Source organism: Zerene cesonia, chromosome 16, assembly GCF_012273895.1.
Source record: "Zerene cesonia ecotype Mississippi chromosome 16, Zerene_cesonia_1.1, whole genome shotgun sequence".
Classification (NCBI taxonomy): Eukaryota; Metazoa; Arthropoda; class Insecta; order Lepidoptera; family Pieridae; genus Zerene; species Zerene cesonia.
Window position 1 is genome coordinate 577,533 of NC_052117.1, and position 16,504 is coordinate 594,036.

A 16,504-nucleotide genomic window follows, 5' to 3' on the forward strand; every position below is an offset into this window, starting at 1 on the left:
GTAGGAATATCGGGATAAATAGTTTGCCTGTGTTATTCTATCCTTAGTTGTCTAGCTATCTACGTACCAAATTTAATTGCAATCGGTTCATTAGATTTTGCGGAAAGAGTAACAAATATACACATATGCACATCCATCCTCACAAACTTTCGCATTTATAATATTAGTAGGATAGGATTCATTTACACAACTCATGAGAAAAAATTGATGGCATAAGAGTTTGTTTATATTTAATGTTTCGTAATTTTAGTATATTTCACACGTAACTAGATTAAGCAGCCGTTTTATTTAATCTTTAATCTCTATCTTAATAGGCGTCGTTAACTATGCGTCGTTGTGGTATGCAATAATAAAAAATAAAATCGGTTAAGTGTGAATCGGACTGGCACTAAACTACCATACAAATCTATCATACAAACGAAATTGGTCACCCATCATATTTATCACGTTTCCCGGTTCATGAGACCGACAGACAGACAGACACACAGACGAACGGACAGACGCGAAGATACCTCTTACTCTCTTACCCTTTCAGTACGGAACCCTATTAATCTATCGGACCTATTGAAAAATGACAATTATTAAATATTTCACAGAAAAGTTCGTTCCTTTCAAGGGACTGAACTAAATGTCAAGGTGACATTACAATGTGCGCTTTGGATTGATAAGGCTTTTAAATAATAAATACTTATACTTGGATATTTTACGGAGCTTGAAACGAACAATAAAACTCGTATTGCATAATAATCGGAATAACGGGTACAGATAAACGTATCGTGTTTGTGTGTTTGGCTCAGTCGATATCGTTTCCAGGCCAAACAGAGCGTATAGGTTATATTTTTGTTTTCAAAACCAACATGGGATGTGTAGCTAGCAAGACGTGACAATACGTAGTGCTCGATTGTATGATATTACTAGCTGCCCCCCGCGGTTTCACCCGCGTATGTCCGTATCCCGTACGAATATCGGGATAAAAAGTTACTTATATGTGATTCCAGTTGTTCAGCTATCTACCAAATTTCATTGCAATCGGTTCAGTAGTTTTTGCGTGAAAGAGCAACAAACACACATCCTTACATACTTTCGCATTTAGAATATTAGTAGGATTACACTAAAATACGATTTATTATATAATTTAGAAATTTAGCATTTTGTCACTATGAGACAGAACTTGATAGTGATTTATTCTTCTAGTTTAAATAGCATTTCATAGCAAACAAAAAATATAGGTACATTATTCAGCGAACTTATCACAAATTTTAGATATATCCGATCAAAAAGCAGAATACGGCAGGTCCATAGTTTTACTGTTCCGTCAAACAGTTTACCAGCGTTATTACGAAGCAGGCTACATAGAAGATGCAATTAAATCCTACCACTCTTATCCACGTGAAATGTCACTTTTAAATGAATTAAGGACTACACTTGTTCACTCTGCTATTTATGGAAGGGAGAAATTTGTGTTAATATGAACTGATTTAGACGTGGAAGGGAAAAATTGCTTTCATAATTGCGACAAGGTCAGTTGCATGTATATATTTAGTATAAGTTAATTGTTAATTTTGTTATTTAAAAGAGCAAGTACAGAGTTTCTTGATGGCTCTTCTCTGTAGGGACTGCTTTGGAAAACGGTGGTAAGTCCTGCTGATCTTATAAATGCGAAAGTTTGTAAGGATGTAAGTGTGTGTTTGTTGCTCTTTCACGCAAAAACTGCTGAACCGATTGCAATGAAATTTGGTACGTAGATAGCTGGACAACTGGAATAACATATAGGTAACTTTTTATTCCGATATTCCTACGGGATACGGACAAACGCGGGTAAAACCGCGGGGCGCAGCTAGTATTTATAGTATTTAATAACGTAACTTTAAAGATAAAAAGTTTGAGGTGCAGTATAAAAAATCTTATTATCAATATCATTATCAACCCATACATGTTCCCGCTGCAGTGACACAAGCCTCTTATGAGGGTTCAAGCCATAATCCACCACGCTGGCCAAATGCGACTTGACAGACGTCACATGTCGACAAACTTTTGATTCGTGGACATGCCGGTATCCTCACGATGTTTTCCTTCACCGCTTCATATATTTTGGTTTCAGTTTGCATTCTTATGCAAGGATCATATAACATACGTTTTGAGAATGTTAAAGTTTGTGAGGGTGTATTTTTATTGCAAATAAGCTGAAGGGATGAAATTTATTACAATTTTAGAATACATATTAAATTTCTTTTTATTAGCAGCAGTATTAAGGGTCCAATATTACCACGCTTTTGTTTCACTTGTATGTTTGTATGTTGATAACATACAAACGTACATACTCCTTTTTTTAATTTTTAGTTTTATAGCATTGAAATGCTTTATAAATCAGAAATTTTGGAAGAATAGAAAATATTTGATGACGAGGCAGGATTCGAACCTGCGTTTCTTGCCTTGCTACGGTTAGGCAAGAAACGCAGGTTCGAATCGTGCCTCGTGATCAAATTTGTTCTATTCTTTCAAAATTTCTCGTACATACTCCTTTTTACCCAACTTTGCCCGCTGGCTTTAAGTGTACACAGATTTAGTTCAAAACGTAATAAAGTTTTGTTCATTTTGTAGTTTGAACTAAATCTGTGTTTACACAACACCTATAAATCATTTTTCTTCGTGACCCACCGAATGGGTAATAAATGATTTTGAAAGAGTATACGATTAACATGTTTCTTTACGTTGTCTTTCTTTAAGTTGTTACCGTGTTTTTTTATGTCACAGTCGTCAATGGAGCTGGTGGGTCGCCTGATCGTAATCGCTACCACCGCCCATGAACATTTGGAGAGGCATAAGGTCAATGACCATACGCCTCTACAAATGTATTGCCGACTTTAAATTGGGCAGAGATTAAAAAAGGATTGACGAGAAGTATAAAGAAAAGGACTGGAAAGGGTAAGGAAAAGGATGTGGGACTCCGGATCCCCCACTCACCGATTTTTCACGCCGGTTTTGCGTGGGTGTGTGGTACTTCACCGTCGCGAGCTTGCTCAATTCGTGCCGAAGCGTGCACGACTCCCACATACAAAATTTATTCATTAATTATAACATTAAACATTAGTTACGTACCCTACGTATAATTAAAAGAAGAAACATCGCATTTATTTCGCAAACTCTCTCAGACTCTTCTATAATGACATCTTGCTACTACGCTTTTACTGCAATGTCCAATCAAAGGAATATTTCAACCTGACATTTCCAGAGCGGGATCGCAGGAAGGCTTTCCTTTAGTCGCTTTGCTGGCGACACAGGGTTGAATACGGAATTCCATCTTTTCTGGAAACGATTAATATCTACTCTTGTTCTATTGGATTTCCAATTCTGGAAATTTTAACTAATTTTCTCGTATTTTCCTGTACTAGAGAAAGTTACCATATTGCTATTGGCGTTATTATCATTAGCTTCATATAACTAGTTAGACTTTTTGACGGGAAATATTTCGTGATGTTTCGTAAATTACCGTGGCTAGTTAATAGTTAGAAGTTCGTGTAATAATAATAGTAATATAAAAACAATACACTTCGCCATTTTTACTTAAACAGAGATGTTACTCAGAAAAAACATTAAGAATTTATGTCATGGCAGAACTTATATCTTATACCGTTTTCATTCGCTTAGTATTATTTTATTCATTTGTTGTTTTGTGTTTGTATAAGTAACTAACCACTACACTACATCCTAAAACCCTCTTAGGACGCATGAATTCAACCGAAAACAGTAATGGTCTAAGATAAATATGAATATAAATTATATCAACGTTTTCAGTAGCTTTTCCCTTCGTATTACATAATATGACTATAAAGGACTCATATTCTAGGTAGCGATATAAATCTAAGATATTATCACGGGCGAAATAAATCTGCTATATGTAAATTCATATACTGTCAAATTATCTTTATATGCTCGTGGAAAAGGAACGCTGTATCCAGCAAGTAAAGTCGATTTTTGGTTGGAGAATGCTGACGGCTTTTCAACAATTTTTCTGTCTGTAAAAGTTGGTTTTATTCAAAAAGTTGAAAGGTGACTATGGCTGTTTGGGGATGTATGTCAGAATTAGGTAGATTGACGAGGGATGATGTATGTGTGGATGTATGGATGTTTGTAAGCTATTGTTCAAACGAAAATCAATCTATTGTGTATTTTTTATCCCTATGCGTACAGGCCGTTGCCTTTTTCACAAACATGACTTTGAATAATTATTGATTAATCTCACCTCGTGCAGTGATATGTGAGTTTATGTTTCGTTATACAAGTTCCAGGTTTGATATTCATTATGAAGACAATTTTATAAACTTGTATTTGATATAATAGAATACAATTAAAATAAAAAACTGATAGAAAAAATAAACATGAAGTTAAGTCCATTTGAACCATTTTGAGTATTAAAATTCACGATCATAGTTTCTGCAACACTGGTATCTTATGATGAGACCATTAGAGAAGGAATTTCAATACTTTCATATGGATTGAGTTTATATTCTTTGATATTACATAAATATTTATCTGTATATGATGATTTTGCGAGTTAAATTCAACCGACATTCCAAAAAGGTTCTAAATTTGACTGTACTTTTTTATTACTTGATAACTCCGTGGGTTTCAAAGGATTGACGTGATTTTTTTTTTGTTTGATTGAAGTTCAGAGTCATTTACCCTTCCAAAATTTGGAATGATACCTTCCACTAGGAACGTAGGTAACCTTTTTGGTAAAGATTTATTCTTATTAAATAACAATAAATATTTACAATTAAAACAGTAAAATTATAATTTTAGTTGTTATTGCATAAGTTAATCTGAGATCGGACTCATATTCTAGAGCAGCCATCTTCGCGCTGTCCGCGCCAAGAATTGTGTTCGATTTTTGTAAGTGAATTTCTTAATTTGAAATCTAAAAATTGCTTTCAATAATAGAACCTTTTTATTGTAAAAAAAAAAGATTTAAAAAGTTGTGAACGATCAGCGCATGTGCGCGGGAAAATTGTAAGAATTCCGAGGGTCCCGTCAGTCGGTGTTCGAACTAGCTGAAAGGAGCTAGGATTCCGAAAGTTTCAGCTGAAAAACTCGTAGATAATTCGCGAAAACGTCAATTTGATAGAAAATTTTTGAAGTTACTTGGTGAAGTGTGTTGTGGAGCTATTATTTGGGATAGTGTGGGTGAGTTTGTTGCTTTTTTTTTAATTATTACTAAGATTTTAAGAGCTATAACTCGTGTTAATGTATAAGTTTTTAACGGTTTTATAATACGTTTATTTATGACATTTTCTATTTATTATTATAACAGTTTATATATTTTTAGGTTAAGTATTCAAATTACTGGGAACTATGTAAGTGTCCCCTTTTTGTATGATCATTTAAGATCGTATATTTATTATATTACTAGCGGTAATGTGCGAGGGAGTTTCTCCGTTACTTTTTCTTATAGATTTTAAACGTGAAATGTACTATCTAATGTATGTGTCCAAATACAAATTACGAGTAATATAAGGGACTTTTAAAAAATGCTATACTAGGGTTTTTCTGTATACATTTAAATCCCTGAAGTAGTTAAATTATTTAACCTTTTTGCTATTTTTTCAATGCGATTTTTTCAATGTGATGAAAATGAGTGCTAATATTTTTTTTTTATTTGCAAAAATATACCCAACTTTGTGAAGCAAGGATTTTAATAATGTAAATAGTTAAGCCAATAAACGCTACAATAAGTTATGGACAATCTATCACTATTATTTATTTTTCCTACAACTAGAAACTAGCTAATGTGTTTTCAAAAGTTACGGAAAATTCGGTAGCAACCAAGACAATTCTATGATCTGTAATAAGGTTTGCTTCATAACGATTTCCGAAGTTTTGATTTATAAGTTTTTATTTTTTGTCTTACATAAAATTGTATACTTCGAATACATGAATTTTATGGATATGTTTTAAATATCACTCATTTCAATGTCGCTGATATCCCAAAGTGTCTTGGCCTTCACGAGAATTTCTCGAATTTACTTTCGTTACTCAAATATTATGTGTCAATAGGGTTTAAATACTATAAGCTTTGCTCTATACTTATACGATAATATGTTTTGTGAACATACGTTTTATAGAATACATATGAAATCCTCCTTTTATGTTGCTATCTATTTTTAAGTTGGTTGCCTGGTAGAGATCACTTATAAGTGATAAGGCCGCCTTCTGTGCGGTATCTCCCGTTTTTTTTTGGTACAAGTTTTATTTTTGTGTTTGTGTTTTTGTATTATTTATTTAAATAAAAAACAACATAAAAATAAAATAATGAAATCTTTATTTCATTGAATGAATATGTGAATATATAAAAGAAATCATCATTTTAAGCGCCACGCAAAATCCACTCAAATTATTTTAATATAATTATAACGGATAGCTGATGCGGTTCGCGTGTCAGCGTTTTAGTCCGCCATTTTCCTTTTTAACCAACGCTCCCAAAAATGAAAGTGATTCTCAATTGTTTCTTCTTTGTTTTGTTACTCGGTATGTCTGTTGACTTTAAACCGATAGACGTGATTCTTTGTGTACGATCTTTGCTAATTGAATTTATTACATTTCATAGGTATAGGTAGTTTAGGCATACTTTTTATACAAATTAAGGACTAGGTTGTTTAACCGGTTAACCATACCAATAGATAATTTAATTTTCTTGCTAATTAATGGATAAATAAAGGAATTAACTTAATTAAATGATTAAATTTGTTATTATTGCTACACAAAAAAAGTTTATTGCGCGATGTAGGTATCGTGTGGCATTTAATTTTACAAACAATATACATGAATGTTTAGAAATTAAAAACTTTTTAACGGATTTTAAACGCGATTTATTCATTATATTATTAACCCGACATTTCGAACACTTCACAGCGAGCGTGGTCACGGGGAGACTGATCCGTTAAAAAGTTTTTAATTTCTAAAATGTGCGTAAAATCAAATACAAGAAAATACATGAATGTTTCTTTGAATTATAAAGTACAAAAACAATTTTATCAAGTGAAAAAGACACTTTCAAAGCAATACGAAAATATTCTCTTTAATAATTAATAACTCTTTCACGTCATTTTTCATGTCTTACAGAAACAATGGCAATTTATCAATCACCGGAACACACGCGGCCTCTAACTTTAAGTGTGCTCTAAGTATGTCAACTGGATAACTTGAAAACTTACTCTTTTAGTATAGCGACACTTGGACTAATGGCATACATAAGTCATTGGTGTAGGGGTAAGATTAGACATCACAAAGGGAGGTCACGAGTTAGGGACCTTGGTGAATATAAAACGAATCAAATCAGATTTCTAAAATATAAATCGTTTTATATAATAAATAGTCTTATTATTTCTAGAATTGGTTTAAAGTCAATTTTTAATAAATTGTTGGGTGTACATAGGATAACTATTTTAATATGTTGTAAGTGTTGAATCTGTAGGAACCTGTTGGTTTTAAAAGTTACCTGTAAGCTATTGTGTCGATAGCAGTGATGCAATATGTTGGATATAAACAATATAAATCTATTAATCACACTAATATTATAAATGTAAAAGTTTGTTTGTTGTTTGTCCGTCAATCACACTGAAACTACTGAACGAATTTTGATAAAACTTGGTATAGAGACAGGGTATGAGCTGACTTGGGTGATAGGATACTCTTTATCCCGATTAAATACTCCCTTGGGATAAAACAGGAATCTTGATAGAGCGTCTAGTGAATAAATATAATGATAAAATTCAAAAGTACCTGCAATTTATTATGTAGCTCAACCATCCCTAACTTCTATATTTATGGTAATAAAACTCCAACCTTTTCATAACTTTTACAACTTTAATTTTTATTTTATTTTATCCCATAACAAAAAGCTCATATTATAAAAACTAGAAATATTACGCAAAGATTTGTACATAAAAATTTATAGTTACAACTTTAAATTAAGTACCAAGTGCCCCCACAATGGTCAAGTTGAATGGTAAATAAATTAGCTGTCTCATTCTTTTGTTACGAACGGCGTGAGATAGTGTTACATTTATTTACTTTTACAAGAACACAATGAACACGTACTTTATATTTGTATCTCTCTTTCTCATATCACACAAATGTAGTGTGAAAGAGAGTGCTGATTGGGGTGATTATAAATTAAAAACGTTAACAATAAAGTTCTTTAAATAGCCACAAATTCTTAATTAACTTCACGCTTCCAGCACTTTGAAGTCGAATTAAATATGAATCAAGTTTGTGTACAGTAGGAAAAAGTTATTAAGTTGTTTTGTGTATAGATTCATATAATTCTCTACAGATATAGTTAATTATTTATAATATCTCCATTACTCGATACGGTGCAAAACATCGTGAAATCAAAAGTTTGTCGGCATGTGACATCTGCCAATTCTCTCTTGGCTAACGTGGTGGATTATAGCCGGAACTGTCATAGAAGGCCCGTGTCCCTGCAAGGACATATGGGCTGATGACGACTTAACTACAGCTTTGCAGAAACCTTTATTTTCTGAGCATTCAGATATGTGTCCTGTGAAAAAGACTTATCGGACTTACAAGATCAATGTGGCGATCTTTAAACTTGGAATTCAGAGTGAAAAAAAAACTTTTTCTATTACTCGTTGTCTCAGCCACAATTTGAGGATACTATATTTTATTTTATTTTTTTATTTTTTTTTTAGCAAACCGAAACAGATGTCTCTATACTGTTGCTGTTCTGCTGTTCGTCCCGGTTTCACCCGTGGTACATATATAGCCTATAGCGCTCAGTGTAGTTGCAGCTTTCCGATGGTGGAAGACTTTTAGAAATCGGTACATCTGTTCACGCCTGATATATATAGATGGATACTCTCAGTGACTTTTAATATTAATTTTTCTGCTATTTGAATCTTATTGCTGAAAATGATTAAATGAATGAATGAATGAATTTATGTAGTTATAACGATCCTAATCAGGCTAACAATATAAACTCATGAAATTATGACATTGTCACCGATCCCTAGTAAATGTACAAAGTTTGAATTCAATCTGTCCGTTTTAGGTGGGTAAGATTCGAGTTTAAGGGAGTCAGATACATATAAACACACAAGCATACAAACATTCTAGACATTACATGTTAATTAATACAGATCATATAACCGATGCATATTGGAAAATATGGGCGCTTCTAGAGTTATCATCTAACCCATATTGTACATCACAATGTCAAACTCAAACTCAAAAATAATTTATTTGAAGCTTCTTTTAAAACAGACTGTAGTGTGACCCAATTCGTACGGAGGCATGCTCAGCTTTCACAATACATTACGGCTTAGAAACTGTACGTGGCAGGATAATTAAAAATCTGTGGTTTTTACACACGTGTTTTTGTAGGGTGCAGAATGTACATAGGTCCGGAAATACAAAAGGACTGATGTTTATAGAAGAGAAAATGGACAAACATTATCTATGACCTATAACACTTTATAATAACTTACATATTAAATAAACATTAATAATAAATATTGTTAAAACACACTTTGATGATAGAATAAAATAAATTGACTCATTTGCTTCTATATAGACTTTACGTAAGGAAATTATTTAATGCAATCCTAAACAGGATAATAAGTAATACTTCTGAAATTATTGTATTGTCACGGATTCTTGATTTGTACATTTGAAGTAAGTCAAAATCAAGTCAAAGGGAGTCGGTTACAAACATACAGGTAAAGTTAATAAAAGAGTGATACAATATCTCTAGACGGCCTTTAATACAGTCGAAAGGACTGTCCCTTTATTACGAATATTTCTTATAATAATATATAATGTGTTCAAATACTTAATGTGAAATATCTATTAATATTTACAAACTTTTTAAAAAAATCTCATTTGTAAAACATGTGATTGATTTGAAATAATGAAGATGAATGAAACAAAAAAAAATATGCTGATATTTAATATCTGCATTCTATTTACTCGATTTTGCAGGCATATTTTTTTATAAAATCAATTTAAATGAATGACGACGGAATTTTTATAATTTTATAGTAGATAAAGATGTATAAATGTCATTGATGACTACTTGAAGCACTATAAAATTCCTGTGTGTGTTTTATTGCTTTATATCTACATTTTACTTCATGTGACAAAGCTCTATATAGAGTGTAATGTCAATACATCAGTTTAAATTATTATGTATTGATTAAATCGCGTTTATATAATACTAGCTGCGCCCCGCGGTTTCACCCGCGTAAGTCCGTATACCGTAGGAACATCGGGATGAAAAGTTGCCTATATTTTATTCCAGTTATCCAGCTATCTACGTACCAAATTTCATTGCAATCGGTTCAGTAGTTTTCGCGCGAAAGAGCAACATACACACACGCATCCTTACAAACTTTCGCATTTATAATATTAGTTGGAAGGATTAGTAGGATGTAATACACAAAAAATCTCTTTCCTAGTAAGTGAAGAGTTTTAGTTTTAATATAGTAATATTATACACATAAAATGAAATAAAATAAAATGCTATTATCTATGTATTTTAATGAAGTGTACGTATATACAATTATTATGAAAGAAGTTTAACTAAGAACTTATAACAAGACAATTAAAAATTTTATTCCATCTTTTTGCAGTCAATCTTCGAAGGGACTAGATAGCTTTTAAATAGACTTCCCGGACAGAAATCCGATTTACGAACAGTAACCAATTAAACCTATTTATAACCAAGTATTATTACAGTAAATTGGAATTAACTTTATTTGCTGAATGCAGTTGAATGTAATTACAAATTACACAGCTGATAGGTAAAGCTGGAAACTTAAAACCTAACACATTTTGCTCGTAGTTGGGCGTGCGAAGGTTCCAAATGATATTTTATTAGAGAATATTACAATAGTTTTAAATGTCACCCAATAATAAATCTTGATACATCAAAATCTACTACTATTAAATGTGTCCTCTATGATTTCAAGCAATTACTTAACAATTTGTGATTCAAAAAGTCATGTGAATTGTAATTGATAGTAATCAATCATCATCAATCATAGAATAGATTGATTAGTATTTAAACTATTTTCAACCTTAGCCTGCATAAAATTATTGCTTTCTGTTCCTAGTTCTTTTAAATCATTTGGTATCTGGTTGTATATTGTAAAACTTGTAAATATTATATTTGTTTTCGCAATATTAATGTTACATTTCGGAAACTTTATTCTGATACTGCTCATAATATAAGCATTTATTTCCCCTTATTTAACCAGTTAATTTCTTTAATATGATATCATATTAAGGTAGTTGTGAAAAAATATATAATCCGACATTTTGTGTTGGCCGCCATCTATGAATAATTTTCATCAAACATAGCTAAGAATCATCGCAAGGAAACTGGCCTTCAAATAAAAACACCACAATCAAAACGGCCCTCTCGTTGGAGAGCTACCATTCCACATACAGACACACATACAGACGTGAGTTTAGATTTAAAAGGGTTAAGAATCAGTTTAACAACTTTCCGATATAGATACTTTTCGAGTTACATTACCATACTTTATTTGTTAATTATAACCGCCAGATAAGCCAAACAGAACATATCCAGGAGTTATGTAACTAGCCATAAATGTCATGAATTTCTTACCTCCATCTTCCTGAGGATATCCTAAACTGTATATCTTATGCAAAACTCCGTTACATTCCCTCCAACTTTCTACCTACCAGTTACGTTCCAGAGTCACGTGGAGCGAGTTAATGTCAAATGCATTTATGTCTTAGCGAAAGTTGTACCACAATATGAAATAGGTTTTGTAAATAGGTTTCTGTGTGCAGTACAAAAAGATATTGGTTTTTACGACTATTGAAATGCTTTCTTATTGTCGGGTACAACCATTGTATTACGACTATTATTTGTGGATTCTTTTATTTTATGTGATAGTTGGTAAAAGGTGGTAGGTTGCTAGATGACCAGCACCACCAATGAAATGCCTCATGTCTCTGCAAATGCACGTTAAATGGTTAAGGGTTAAGGAGATGATTGGAGGGTATAAAGGATAGACTGGGAAGGGAAAGGCAGGAAAAGAAAAGGATCCGTGCTTCCAGCTCTTCCACTCACCGAACAAAACTCTGAAGCATTGATATACCGCACGTCGTCCAATTCGCGAAGCGCGCTCTTAAGTTTATTAATATTTATAATTATTAATATGCAATATATCGGATTACATATTGTATTTTTTACTCGACTATGCCGTGGTTTTTCAAGCGTTTGGCGTGATTCTTTGTTTGTTTCATAGGAATTGTAGCTCTATGGAGTCCTTCTCCTATGGGGATGACCTCTGTAGAAAATTTTAATAATTTTATGCCAACTAGCTTTCCGCCCGCAGCATCGCCTGATTGGTCTAAGGAAATTTCCATGAGAATGAGATTTTTCACGGTCGCCTATGTTACTCTCTAGCCTCCTATCTCCGGAACTAAAAACCTATCATAAAATAATTTTGTTGCGATTCGAAAGAAAGAGAAGCAAACACACTTTCGCATAATATAAAGATTTCAAATAAATAATATTAAACTGCGAAGAATTTCGCCAGAAGCGCAGGTTTTAGTGTCACAGTGATCACATCACTTCGGTGACAAGTGATTTCCAGTCGATTAGGCTGGTTATACACTACACTCAACGTACTCCATAACAGCGACAAAGAGTTAAGAATGTACACACGTGCTATGATTTTGCATGCATCATGTCTATGCTTTGTTAAGTCTTTACCAGCCACGTCTTTCATGAACTAAAGAGAAATTTATTGCACTCGTTGTTATACAAATAAGTAAATATAATGTGATCAAAAAAATAAATTATTCTCAAAGCTGAGGGGTAAGCAGAACTATTAATAGTATGGGAAAGCGATCACACTAATATGGCTGGTTAGATCTCGACAAAAATTGCTTTAAATTCAATAAATTAATTAACTTAACTAGAGCTTAGTTCAGTAAGGTAGCAATTTATTAGGAACAAGCGCTTAAACACTTATATCTTTGCTTGGTTTTTTATCCCCATAGTGATAGTATTTAAAATCCTTTCTTATTGCCTACGTCAGTCACTATCTGCATGCCAAATTTTCAGCCCGGTCGGTCCAGTACTTTAGGCTTTGCGTTGATACATCAGTCAGTCAGTCACCGTTTTATATATTAATTGTGCTTGTAAATTTTTAAGATGAAAAAGCATAACAAAACATAAATAAAACACACCCTGTGTAATAATTAGCTGCAGCTGTGTGGCCAAACTTTCATGTCATTTAGTTATTTTAATGAAAATTCTATATTTTAATAACCATCTTTAACGTTCTATAACATCTTACTAGTCCTACTGATATTATGAATGCGAAAGTTTGTAACGATGTGCGTGTGTTTGTTACTCTTTCACGCAAAAACTGCTGAACCGATTGCAATAAAATTTGGTATGTAGACAGCTGGACAACTGGAATAATGGATACGGACTTACGCGGGTGAAACCGCGGGGCGCAGCTAGTATGTTCTATAATAGTAGAAGTTTTTTTAGCCCGATATTGAAACCAGCCTCGTGATCTAATTTTGTCTATAATTACAACATTTCTCAAACACACTTATAATTTTAGTATGTATAACCATAAATCGAATTAATAAAATAAATCGAAATGCATGGAAATTAAAAGTATTCATTTACTAAGACTAAATTAAGCTAGATAACTAATTAGATCTGTCAAAATTACTATAACAGTCACAAAACAGGATTAGTTCAACCAATAAAACTTCACCACAACCGTTTCACAAGTCGAAATTTCATAATAACATCCGCAGAAATTGTCGATGTTTATTTCGGTTAGACGAAACGCCCATTGACGATAATTATTTTGTAATAAACCTCATCAAGGAACTCATTTTGCGGTTCTAACGTTCTGAGGGCTGAGTTGATCCTTTTAGCTCGTTATCATTATAATGGAGTTTTGGTGTTATGCTAAATTGTTTAGCAATTTCCCCGAATACGCTCTATTCGATATATTATTATAATTATAGTACGATATTCCTCAGCCATGATATCAATGTGAAAGTGTGTTTGTTTATCTTTATTTCACGCTATAACGGAGCGATTTTATGGTATTGACTTCACCGACTTCGAAATTATCAATGAATTTTTTGCACGCTCGTCTGGTTTCGAATCTTTGACTTTTTGATCTGGAGGCAGTAAGTGACATATTCTATTTTACAGGACATATCTCACTTGCATGAGAATTTCTATTGACCACACAGACGTAACAGATAAAAAGGTTATAAATATAAAATTTAGGAAAATAAATAGCGATTATGAAATCTGATAAATTATTGTTGTATTTATTGTTACTTCACATTAAAATCTTTTGACTACGAATTATAACATGCACAAAAAATACATACATGAAGAAAGAACCACCTCCTTTTCTTTTGGAAGTTGGCTAAAAATACTAATCACTACATAAAACAAATTCGCTTGCCGCGTCTGTCTCTCTGTATGTATGTATGCGTAGATGTTTAAAACTAAACAACGGATTTTGAGTTCTTTTTTAATAGATAGAGTCATTCAAGAGGAAGGTTTATATATATAATAACATCTATTAAAATACTCCGAAATTAACGCGTGCGGAGCCGAGGGCAAAAGAAAGTTACAATATAAGCTTCATTTGCCATATGGGACACTCATTACCAACTACGCAACCAAACTCGAATTCTGAAGGATAGAAGCGTAATCAAATTACAAACTTTAATAGTATGGTCTCAAAGCACATAGGTCACATTTCGTAGGTAACCAAATGTTCCATTCGCATCGCCAAAACAATTTTGAGGTCATTCGAACAATTTAATAAGTACAGATCCCAAAACACAAATCTTCAAAGGCCCATAAGTTCTGCTAACTTTGGGCTGAGAATTGAACCGGAAAGTTGTACAAGATTATGTAAATCAAATCAATTTTACAAAGACCAGGCTCGGTGTAAGTGCGTTTTAAGGGACTTGAGCGAATGTATGTAGTTTTCACAGCGTTGCTGCAATCAAAAGATTCGTTTGAAAGCCGGATTCCGTGTAGTTCTAAGCTGTGTTTTTTAATTCGGTCAAAGATGACCACCACAGAGTTTCGGATTAATGTCTCTTTACAGCTTCTCAACATTGGTATAATCTGAATTGGCTAGACTAATTAAATAATAAACTGTATGTCAAATTTGGAATTCAAGATGGCCGATAACATAAAATGGGGTCGAATTTTTTTAAATTCATAATTGTTTGTTTTTTACATTATCGTATTTTTTGTGTTTTCTTCCATTGATGATATGTTATTTTGCATTCGTATTTTTTATTACATAATTAAAGTTTATATTCATTTTACGTATCTCTCTGGCATCCCTATAACTTCTTACTAACTTCTTGGTCGTCATGCTCGCAACTGGATGAAAGCCTGAATGTGACGTCACTCAACATGGCAACCATTTCACGTTCATTGAAGTTCCATGTTTTGTATAATGTAAATTAATAAGTTTGTACTCGCTCCGTGAGTTTCTATTTATGTCTGTGGCTAATTTTGTGCTGTTTGTTTGGGTATTGTGTTATCGCCTATTGATAATGATCTCAAAACCATCCGTCAATTTAGCAACCGGATTTTCCGTTTCCAATTTTAATTGTTTTGACGTGACAACGTCTTAAATTAGGTTGCGGCTCGGAGTCACTCATGAAAAAGTGTTACGCCCGGTAACGTTACGATGAGTCACCGAACTATGATCGGTCCGCCGCGCGCGCAGCACTAGAGAATTAGGCGCATTGAATCGGCGCGAGCTTGTGTCTCTGTCTGTCTTTTTAGTAAACAAAATATATTTTCTATAGTTAAAATTTGTGCAATTCTTATTTTCATTCAATTCCTTGTTCCTATTGTGCAATTTAATAATATTCATATCAATAAATATTATACCGAGAAAAAGACGTTGTCACGTAAAATCTTCGCCCGTAAAACTGACTTTACAGGCAACCATTTTTTTATTATTTTATTTTTTATTTTGCGCAAAGCTACATTAAGAAATCTAGAAACTGATAGATATGCTTACACATTTTCTGTGTAAGCAAACTCATACTTTAACGACACTTCCTTTGGCTTGACAAGTTATTTAACAATCTAAATTCAAAATTCAGAACCCACTGTTGGCACATCTAAAGTGAAAAGTAAACATCAGTACTTAGTGCAGATTTATAAAGATCTTTACTAGATAACACTAAAACAGCGATAAATTGCGAAATACAATTTAAATTTTAAGTTTGTAGTTGAAACGAAGGCTATAGTCAAACGTCAAGCACTCATTCTGCTAATAGGATGCTTTTAGCAAAATTTGATTTCGATGATTTTGAACGCGTCAATCGGAACTCGAATGACTGCTTAAGTCACCTTGAATAGCAGGTCCAATCATTTGTATGTCGTTTAATGATACGCCGGAACTAGACTTCATACTCGCAT

At 32.9% G+C, this 16,504-nt stretch overlaps 1 protein-coding gene across 1 annotated transcript in view; it reads left to right on the top strand.

Moving 5' to 3' along the window:
• The first annotated feature begins 5,061 nt into the window (after positions 1-5,061).
• Positions 5,062-16,504, top strand: part of LOC119832813 (dopamine D2-like receptor) — a 114,254-nt gene continuing 102,811 nt past the window's right edge. Inside the window, exon 1 of the mRNA XM_038356586.1 lies at positions 5,062-5,184. The gene's annotated coding sequence lies outside the window, so the exon portion shown is untranslated. The remainder of the gene's footprint in view (positions 5,185-16,504) is intronic.